This window comes from Enhydra lutris, unplaced genomic scaffold (genome assembly GCF_002288905.1).
Source record: "Enhydra lutris kenyoni isolate GAN:26980312 unplaced genomic scaffold, ASM228890v2 scaffoldscaffold73, whole genome shotgun sequence".
Lineage (NCBI taxonomy): Eukaryota > Metazoa > Chordata > Mammalia > Carnivora > Mustelidae > Enhydra > Enhydra lutris.
The window spans coordinates 334,938-345,250 of record NW_019154157.1 but is presented as its reverse complement, the minus strand read 5'-3'; positions in this window follow the sequence as shown (position 1 = coordinate 345,250).

Here is a 10,313-nt window from a genome sequence, read left to right as displayed (position 1 = left end):
CATAGAAAGGCAAACATCACATCTTCTCACTTACATAAGGGATCTATAAAAGTGGAGCTCACAGAACCAGAACAGACTGGTGGTTGCAAGAAGCAGGGGTTCAGAGAAATGGTAAAGGTAGTCAAAAAGGACAAACTGTTATTTACAGGATAAATAAGGTCTGAGGATGAAAAAAAAATATAGAAACAAAATAGAACAGCCCTCTGCTGTAAGTAATAACTATACAGTCTCTCCCTAACCGGGGTCTCAGTTTGTACTTGGAACCACTGAAGCCTGTGGGCAAGCCCAGGTGGCCCGTCCAGAAAGCTTTTGGGGGACATCCATTCCATGGGTCCATGACCAGCATGATGAACCAGACAATAAAGACATTCAACATTGGTATCTGTGTGCCTCCATTTTGAGCCCGTCTAGACCTGGCTCTGTCTTTACCTCAGGCAGAACCCAGACTTGCTACTGTGACCTGAAGTAGGGCATGACACCTACCTCAGATTATAACACACTCTGACATGCAACTGGTCTCCTTCTGCCCCACCCAGCTGTTGTCCCCAAAAGTGCCACCCTGCTTGCTATTTCCTTGCATTTCACTGTGAGGAGGACAGACCCACCATGAGAATGCAAAGTATTATCATGCTTGATGTTGGCCACCAGCCCTTCTTCTGGACACGTGGACATGGGAATGAGTAGTGCTGGCCTGGCCCCTGGGGATAGAATTCATGAGGATCACCTGGACCGGGTCCCTACCCCAATCTCTGGTCCTTCCCACTCCAAGATCCTCTTCCTGCCCCCAACTATCCCAGAGGAGGTTCCCACGTGGCCAACAGTTGGAAGGTGTAGCTATAAAGAGAATAGGTTTAAAACCAATTGACCTGGAAGTGCCACCAGGGCTCCTAATTGTTTGGGAACAAGTCACCAACTAACTTCTCCAAGACTTACATTCTTCACTTATAAACTGATAAGCAATTCACAGGGCCATTACAAGTGAGGGCACTTGTATTTGCACCTGTAGCTATGCATGCGGACATGGTGTCCAGCATGGAGACAGCATTACATGAACTTGGGGGCTAACAGTACTATTATGGGATTGGGAAGAGAGCCCTCACCCCCTGCTCTGTCCCAGGGCTTTATCCACCCCAGTGGATGTCCCAGTACTGTCCACCCCACAGGGGCCCTTAAGGTGTTTAGGGTCAGTGTCCTGGCTCTTCTCACCATGTACATGAAGATGGACCCCCTGAAAGATGGGAAGGCCTGCAGCCCCATTCACAACTCAGAGGCAGAGCCTACAGTTGGAGCCCCAAGCATAGACAGTTTCCCTACACTCTCTTCATTCAAAGATACCAACATCTCATTAATGGGTATTAAGGAGGTGACATACTGCATGGAGTACTTCATGTTATATGCAAACAGTGAATTATGGAACATTACATCAAAAACTAATGACATACCGCATGGTGACTTCATAATAAAAAAAATCTGTATTTCTGCACACTTGAAAAGAAGATAATAAAGTAGCTATATACAACATAAATATCTGATGTAAACATTTTAAAGCAAAATAAAGAAGGGCACCTGGCTGGCTCAGTTGGAAATCTGCAACCCTTGATCGCAACCCTTGATTGGTTGGGGGGTCCAGCCCCATGCTGGGTGTAGAGGTTATTTTCAAATAAAATCTTTCAACTCTATGGTCAACAAATCTTCAACAAAGCAGGGAAAAATACACGATGGAAAAAAAGACAGTCTCTTCAATAAATGGTTCTGGGAAAATTGGACTGCTATATACAGAAGAATGAAACTCAAATATTCATTTACACCATACACAAATATAAACTCTAAGTGGATAAAAGACCGCAATGTGAGGCAGGAATCCACAGTAACCTCTTCGACATCAGCCATGGCACTTCTTTAATGACACATCTCCAAAGGGAAGAGAAACAAAAACAAAAAAGAACTTTTGGGACTTCATCTAGATAAAAGCTTCTGCACAGAAAAGGGAATAGTCAGCAAAACTAAGAGATAATCCACGGAATGGGAGAAGATATTTGAAAATGACACTACAGATAAAGGGCTGGTATCCAAGATCTATAAAGAACTCCTCAAACTCAACACCCATAAAAAAATAATAAGTCAAAAAAATGGGAAGACATGAACAAACACTTCTTCAAAGAAATGAAATGGTTAACAGGCACATGAAAGAATGTTCACCATCATTAACTCTCAGGGGAATCCAAATCAGAAGCACACTGAGATACCACCTTACACCAGTTAGAATGGCAGTAATTGACAAGATAAAAACAACAAATGTTGGAGAGCTTGTGGAGAAAGAGGAACCCTCTTACACTGTTGCTGGGAATGCAAGTTGGTGCAGCTACTTTGGAAAGCAGTGCAGTTTCCCTAAAAAGTTAAAAACAGAACTACCCTATGACCCAGTAATTGCACTACCAGGTATTTACCCCAAAGATACAGATATAGTGAAAACAACAGCCACATACCAATGTTCATAACAGCAATGACCGCAATTGCTGAACTGTGGAAGGAGCTGAGATGTCCTTCAACAGATGAATGGATAAAGAAGATGCGGCCCATAAATACAATGGAATATCACTCAACCATCAGAAAGAATGATTACTCAACATTTGCATCAACATGGATGAAACAGGAGATTTGCAAAGTGAAATAAGTCAAATAGAGGAAGACAATTCTATGGTTTCACTTATTTGTGCAACATAAGGAATAACATGGAGGACATTAGGAAAGGGAAGGGGATATGGTTTCACTTATTTGTGGAATATAAGGAATAGCATGTAGTACATTAGGAGAGGGAAGGGTATCAGAGGGGGAGAGGAACCATGAGAGACTATGGACTCTGGGAATCAAACTGAGGGTTTTAGAGGTGAGGGGGTGGGAGAATGGGTGAGCTCAGTGATGCGTGTTATGGAGGGCACAGATTGTATGGAGCACTGGGTGTTGTATGAAAACAATGAATCAGGGACCTCTACATCAAAAACTAATGATGTACTGTGTCGTGATTAACATAACATAATAAAAAATTGATAAAATGAAGAATTTATAATGCCACTGATCTGTATGTTGTCTTACCTGAGCCAAAAGCAGATCCTTAACTGACTGAGCCACCCAGGCACCCCTAGGTCTGTCCACCTTTTGGACTAAGAAAGGACGTATGTGCTATTCATCTGGCTATGAAACATTGTGCATTGGCCATAAAAGCTCTTCTGCAAGTGCTTGTTAAAGAAATAATTAAGTCATGTCCAAATAGAACAGGGTTGGTTGACAGCAAAGCATCACCACTACACGACAGCACTAATGTAAAGCCTGCTTCTTAGTTCATGTGCACATAAGCACTTTCAGGCACTATGCTAATGCTGGGGATTCCAAGTTTTTATGCCTGAGGTCAGTGTCATCCAGGAGGTGTGGGCTAGTAGTGGAAGATGGCCCTTTCACAGAGTGAGTAGGAACAGGCTGTCTGGGGCTAGGAGAGGAGCAGGCAGGGACATCACAGGACCGGGTGGATGTGTGGTGGCAGGGTTAATTCTTCCAGGGGAATTTGGAAAGTCTGAGCCAGGTCCTTGAATGATGTGTTCACATTCACCAGGTGGAGGAGGGAAAGAAAAGCATTTCAGGGGCAGAAAACAATGAAGGCAGAAACCTGTCAGCACACATGGAAAACTGCTAGTCCCTCTGCAGGTTGAGGAGAAGTGCTTCTGGGTGTGGCAGGGACATGATCCAGTGCAGAATGGAAAGTCACTGAAGGACCCTGAGGGGGGGGACCATGCTGAGTAAGAGTGGGTGAGATGCCATGGGAAGGAGGGAGAGAGAGCAGAGGGGCCTCAGGCAGCTGGATTTGTGTACAGAAGTGCTCCTGGTTGCTGGCCAGAGTGGTTTGGGTGGTCAGCAGAGAGACTCAGGGGTGAAAACTTGGAAGAAAGCATGGGATTGGGGGTGATGACGTTGAAGTGATAGGATGGAGGAGAAGGAAGGCATTTTGGGGAAGATGGCTATGTTTGGGTGGTTGTGGGGTGTCTAGGGGGCATTGGCTGGTCAGTGTGGGAGTGGTGAGTGAAATCCTGAGACAAGAAGACCGCTCCGGGATAGCAAGAAGAGCAAAGAGAGATGGCAGGCCTGGGACAAAACCCCAACAGTATACCTCTGAGTGGCACGCAGCCATGTCCACACAGGACTGTGGGAAGAGAGGTCAGGGAAGGGAAGATGGACGAGAAGGAGCTTATGACAGAACCGAAATTAGAATTTATGCTGTTCTTCTGTTCCAAGTGCGCAGGGATTCCCATATATGAAATCAAGGCTACTGCTGCTCAGTTTTTTTTTTCTAATTATTATGTTTAAATTGTATTTACATTCAATTAATTAGCATATAGTATACTATTAGTTTCAGAAGTAAAGGTCAGTGATTCATCAGTCGCATATATTAATGTCCGTTACCTCGTTATCCCTTCTCCCCCAACCCACTCCAGCAACCCTCAGTTTGTTTCCTATTATTAGGAGTATCCTATGGTTCTTCTCCCTCTCTGGTTTCATCTTGTTTTCCCCTCCCTTCCCCTATGCTTTTGTTTTGTTTCTTAAATTCCACATGAGTGAAATTGTATCATAGTTGTGTTTCTCCGACTGACTTATTTCACTCAGCATAATACCCTCTAGCTCCATCCATGTAATTGCAAATGGTAAGATTTCATTTTATAGATGGCTGCATAACATTGCATTGTAATGTGTGTATACAAACACACATATACCACATCTTCTTTATCCATTCATCTGTTGATGGACATCTGGGCTCTTTCCACAGAGTGGCTATTGTGGACATTGCTGCTTTAAACATTGGGGTGTAGGTACCTCTCTGGATCACTATGTTAGCATCCTTTGTTATGTTCAGTTCTAGAAGATACATTTTTTAATTTAACTTGTAGGACAACTGTTAAGGAATGCAGAGCTAAATGCAGGTAAAACTCCTGACCTTTGCCAATAAGGGCTCATTGTATCACAAAACACACAGAACACTGTAGCCCTGGAGGTGCTCCTTGATTGCTTCTGTAGCTCAATGTCTGCAAACAGACTGTCTCCAACCATTCTCAACCTGCTTTCTGACAATAAAAAGTGTCATTTAATTGGTCAGTCTTTGTGATTCTTGACCTTCTCCAATGCACAGCGAGGGACCTTGGTGCTCTTTTGGGTGGTGAGTGAAAATAACTTCAAGGTATTCTACTTAAAGAAAATCAGGTGGCTTTTCTGTTCATCAGTTACTTTTGCAACCACTTGGGGTCATCTTTCTCTGCATTATTCAACGGGCCTGGCAAGAGGATTAAGCGATTTCCTGCCTGTAAAATCATCTCAACAGGTATGTCTGATTTCTTGCCACCCTGGGAACCAGCATCTCAACAGCTCAAATCCTATAATGCTGAACCCCCAGGGCACTCTCCCACTGTAGCTTTTTTCTAGAAATTGAGTCCCAGCTTTGGAGTTCCAAGTGGGACAATGACAGCTGACAGCAGAGACACCCCCTGCCAGCTCCCACAGACTGTTCAGATCTGATGCCTCTTTGGTGCCTCTGAACTAGGTTTGGGTGGTATCCACATTCAAGGGACATCACGTGACCACTGTCCCTGAGGTCAGGCCACGTTTTGCAGCAATTCTGCCTCCCCTACACCTCTGCCTGACAAACCCAGATGTTCCTTTATTTAGTCTGAGAGAAACTCTTTCTGTCTCCACATTTCCCTCAAGAGCTCACTTATCTCTTTGAACTCTATATTTCCAATGAGCTTAAGCTTTTGAAACTAAAGCAGGTTGGGGAAAAACATATCTGGCAAGCACTTTCTTACTCCCCTCTTGTACCCAATCTCTTGATGCAGATGGAATCAACAGGCTCTGTAACATGAAATTTGAATTTCAGTGAATTGGGGACTGTGGCATCTCTGTTCCCTGATAACTCTTTGTGTCTTGATAGGCCAGTGCTTAAAAAATCAATAGGAGAATCAGTGTGTGTGCATCTAATGATGTGATCGAGTTTGTTATAATCAAGGTATCTGGAGTTGCCATTGTCATCAACTGTCTTGTCAAAAATGCAAGTTGATATCTAAGACTGTGGATTTGATATAATCCCTGAAGGACCTTGGCTGTAGAATTAGCAGGATCCTGGAGTATTCGAGTCATCAAACATCTTTAAAAAGTGAGCACATCGGGCGCCTGGGTGGCTCAGTGGGTTAAGCCTCTGCCTTCAGCTCAGGTCATGATCTCAGGGTCCTGGGATTAAGCCCCGCATTGGGCTTTCTGCTCAGCAGGGAGCATGTTTCCTCCCCCTCTCTCTCTGCCTGCCTCTCTGTCTACTTGTTATCTCTCTCTGTCAAATAAATAAATAAAATCTTTAAAAAAAAAGTGAGCATATCTTGGGGAATCATTTGTTTATTTACTCAACCCAGTCTTGAAGCACCTAGAAATTTCAATGAATATGAATGATTCTTTCAAATAAAGAAGAATTTGATAAAGATGTGTCTGGGCATACAATTTAGATGAGGTTTACAAAGCCATCCTTTGTAGATGAGGATAAAGTTGCAATCCCACTAACAGCAAACGGTGGGTTTAATTATCTTTCCAGCAAAAGTATTGGATTTCCATTAATCTGTGTTTCTATTTTACTTGTGGTTGCTAAAATTCACTTCAAGTTCTAGTTCTAGATAAGATGGTACAACATTACACCTCTCTTTTCCCTAAGTTTAATTACAAAATTTGGACAGAATGCATGGGGCAGGTACAGAGGTTGCTCAGAAGAAAATAGTACTGGGAAGATTGGGAAAGAAGACCAAGATTTAAAGGACTGCCAGTAGTGGTGAGTTTGCCATTTTCTCTCCAGTGTCCAGGCCTGGATAGGGTGTAGCTGGAAACCCACTTGTGACCTGTGGGGATACAGGCAGAAAGTGCTCAGGGAAGATACTGGCTCTGGCTCAAAGTAAAAAAAAAAAAAAAAAAGGATTCCTAATCCCCAGAAACAGCAGCAGTGCTGCGGGCTTCCTTTTCCTTCTTCTTTCTTGTTTTCCTCTTTCTCTCATACTGTGGCCCTCGGACAATCCCAGAGATGATGGCTGGTGAATGAGCCACCAGGATCCCAAATGCAGAGAGAGGAACTTCCTTCTACATTCAGTGGAATTATGATCCTCAAAAGGCCACTAACCCTGGAACTTTCCTCTCCCTGTCCTCCATCCACATGAGCCCACATGAAATCCTCAGAGCATAGGTGGTCAGCAGACTACAGTGACTAGAGCCTCAAGCTTTGGCAAAAGGACCCAAAACAGGGGCATCAGAGAAGTTGAATGCCTTAATACATTTAAGGAATAAACCGTACATACAATTTCTAACAATAGTAGAATTCCATGAGTGATTGATCAGAAGAGAAAATTGGGGAAACTCAGAGACATGGACTCAAAACCACGTAAGGCAAAAGTGGAAATCACACAAAAAAAATCAAAATATTTTACCATGAATGAGAAGAAAATGCAGCATACCAGAAGTTAAAAAATGCAGCTGAGGGCACCTGGGTGGCTCAGTTGGTTAAGCGACTGCCTTGAGCTCAGGTCATGATCCTGGAGTCCCGGGATCGAGTCCCACATCGGGCTCCCAGCTCCACGGGGTGTCTGCTTCTCCCGCTGACCTTCTCCTCATTCACACTCTCTCTCACTGTCTCTCTCTCAAAAAATAAAATGTTTAAAAAAATGCAGCTGAAGTGTGCTTAAGAGAAATTCATAGTAGTACAGAAACAAAGAAAGAAAAGAAATGATTTAAACGAATCCAGCCTTTCTACCTTAACAATAACAGCAACAATAACAACAACAATAAAAAAAGCAAGTAGAAGAAAATGATATCAGAAAGAACAGGCCAGAAATATGATAAAATAGAGAATAGAAAAACTATACAGAATATCAATAGAACAAAAATGTGTTCTTGAAAAGATCAACAAAATTGAAAAACCTCACATGGCCTGAGAGAAAAAAACAGAGTCAAGTTACTAATATCAAGATTAAACAAGAAGGTCTGCCTATATATATATATATATATATATATATATATATATATATATATATATTATATTATGTTAACAATGATAGTGATTGCCAAGATAACAGATGAGAGAAACAAACTAGAAAAACATAAATCGCCATAACCATCTCAGGAAAAAAATGGAAAATCTGAATAGATGTATAGCCAGTGCAGAGCTAGAATTAGCAATAAAACCTCCCATGAAGAAAAGTTCACAACTGGATGGCTTTGCCAGGTTTATCCTGGCCAAGAAATGGTCTTTACAATGTCCACGCACAGTCACCGGTTTGAGGAACATGTCTGTCAGTAAAACATAGTGTGCATATTAGTGTTTACCCTCTTTCAGATTGAAGATGTCACCCTGATTCAATTCCCTGCAGCTAAAGTTCAGAATCAATGTTTCTTTCCTTTCCTGCCCCTTCTCCTGACCTTTCTTGATACAGCGGCAGCTTGCTCAGTCCATATCCATTTAACCACATGTCTCCCTACACTTGTATGCACGCCCACACCAAGCAAAACTCCCTGAGCTATTCTGGCCAAGCCACACCAGTGTCCTAAACATTTCTGTATATATCTACTTAGCTTCCCTGGACAGCCAGACGGGTGAACATTCCACAGAAAGTACAGAAGAAGATGCCCCACTTCTCACCAGCGTGGTATGTTGGCCTTTCTTTGTGGGAGATACAATGTTCTTTTGACTCTTTAATAAAAGTCGGATACAAAAATATCAGCATATAAAATTTACATGGAGGGGAGAAGGTTTAGTGAGAATCTATTACCTGCTGGGCAGGAGGTGTGTTTACATGGGAATCCATGTACTGTGATTCCCAGGGTTCTTGTGTGTGTCATTCGGGTGAATGGTGTGTTCCTGTACATGTTTGTTACCTTCAACATGGTGATTAATGGAGTCCACTTTCTCAGGGAAGCTTCCCATCACCATCACGTTATGAATTTCTATGCATGTGAAAACTCTTCAACACGTACAATTTAAATAGGTATTCACTCCTTGCAAATAGGCATCAATTCCCCTGGAAAACAAATCACATTGCTAACCAGGAAGGGAATAACTGTGTCCCAAAGCGCTAGTTTGTCTTTTCCAATCCCTGTTACTGAGTCAGTGTCCATGGCACTCTCACCTCATGGTAGGACCTTGGGCATTAATGGTCAATGTACCTACCTTTTACCACTTCACTTACACACAAGTCTCTACATCAGAGCCCCCACAATGCATCGTCCCAACCTCATCAGAAACACTGAGTGCTGGGACAGACTCTTTCCTTCTACAGGAGGCTTCTGGGGCAGCCTCATGCAACATCCCATTCTGAGAGGACCCTGACAAAGGAGCAGTGGCCAGGAATAGCTGGGGCCAATTCACACCATGTTTCTCCACGGAGATCTAACATTTCCCTTCAGATACTGTGTCTAAGAATTAAACCGGCCTTTTCCCATGGAAAATCACACACCCATCACTGATCCTACTTGGGGCTCTTTGAGGTGGGCCCAAAAAGTGTCCTATCAAAGGAGAAATGAGGTCTTCTTCAGGGACTGAGCAACCCTGTGGAAACCTGGGGCTCCTCAATGCAGGAACAATGGGTGCTTTGTGCATTGCAAGGTGGGGAAAGAGAATGTCAAACCTCAACAAGTGTGATGGGACAATCACCACACACTTCCCTGTCCATCTGTCAGTGCAAGAGGGCTTGTTTTATTTGAAAGGCTTGGGCCAATAAACAAGTGAAGGTAGTTCAGTCCATGGAAATGGGAACAGAGACAAATTAGGATTTCAGGTTTCTTTTGGAGCAAACAAGAGTTTCTCATGTGAGAAACATGTATTTTAATAGAATCTGACTTTCCTACACCTATTTTTTTATCATCTTTTTTAATTTATTTTTAGCATAACAGTATTCATTGTTTTTTGTACCACACCCAGTGCTCCATGCAGTCCGTGCCCTCTCTAATACCCACCACCTGGTTCCCCCAACCTCCCACCCCTACACCTCTTCAAACCCTTCAGATTGTTTTACAGAGTCCATAGTCTCTCATTGTTCACCTCCCCTTCCAATTTCCCCCAACTGCCTTCTCCTACACCTATTTTCCTCACTTGCATGTGCTGGATCTATGGGAGTTCCTTTTGCAACTCTCTGAGGACACTCAACATGCTTCTGCAGGGTGGTTTCACCATTCTGCATTCCACTTATACCATACAAAGTCTCAAATTTCCTGCATCCTTCTAAAATGGGTTTTGGGTTTGAATTCCTGGTTTG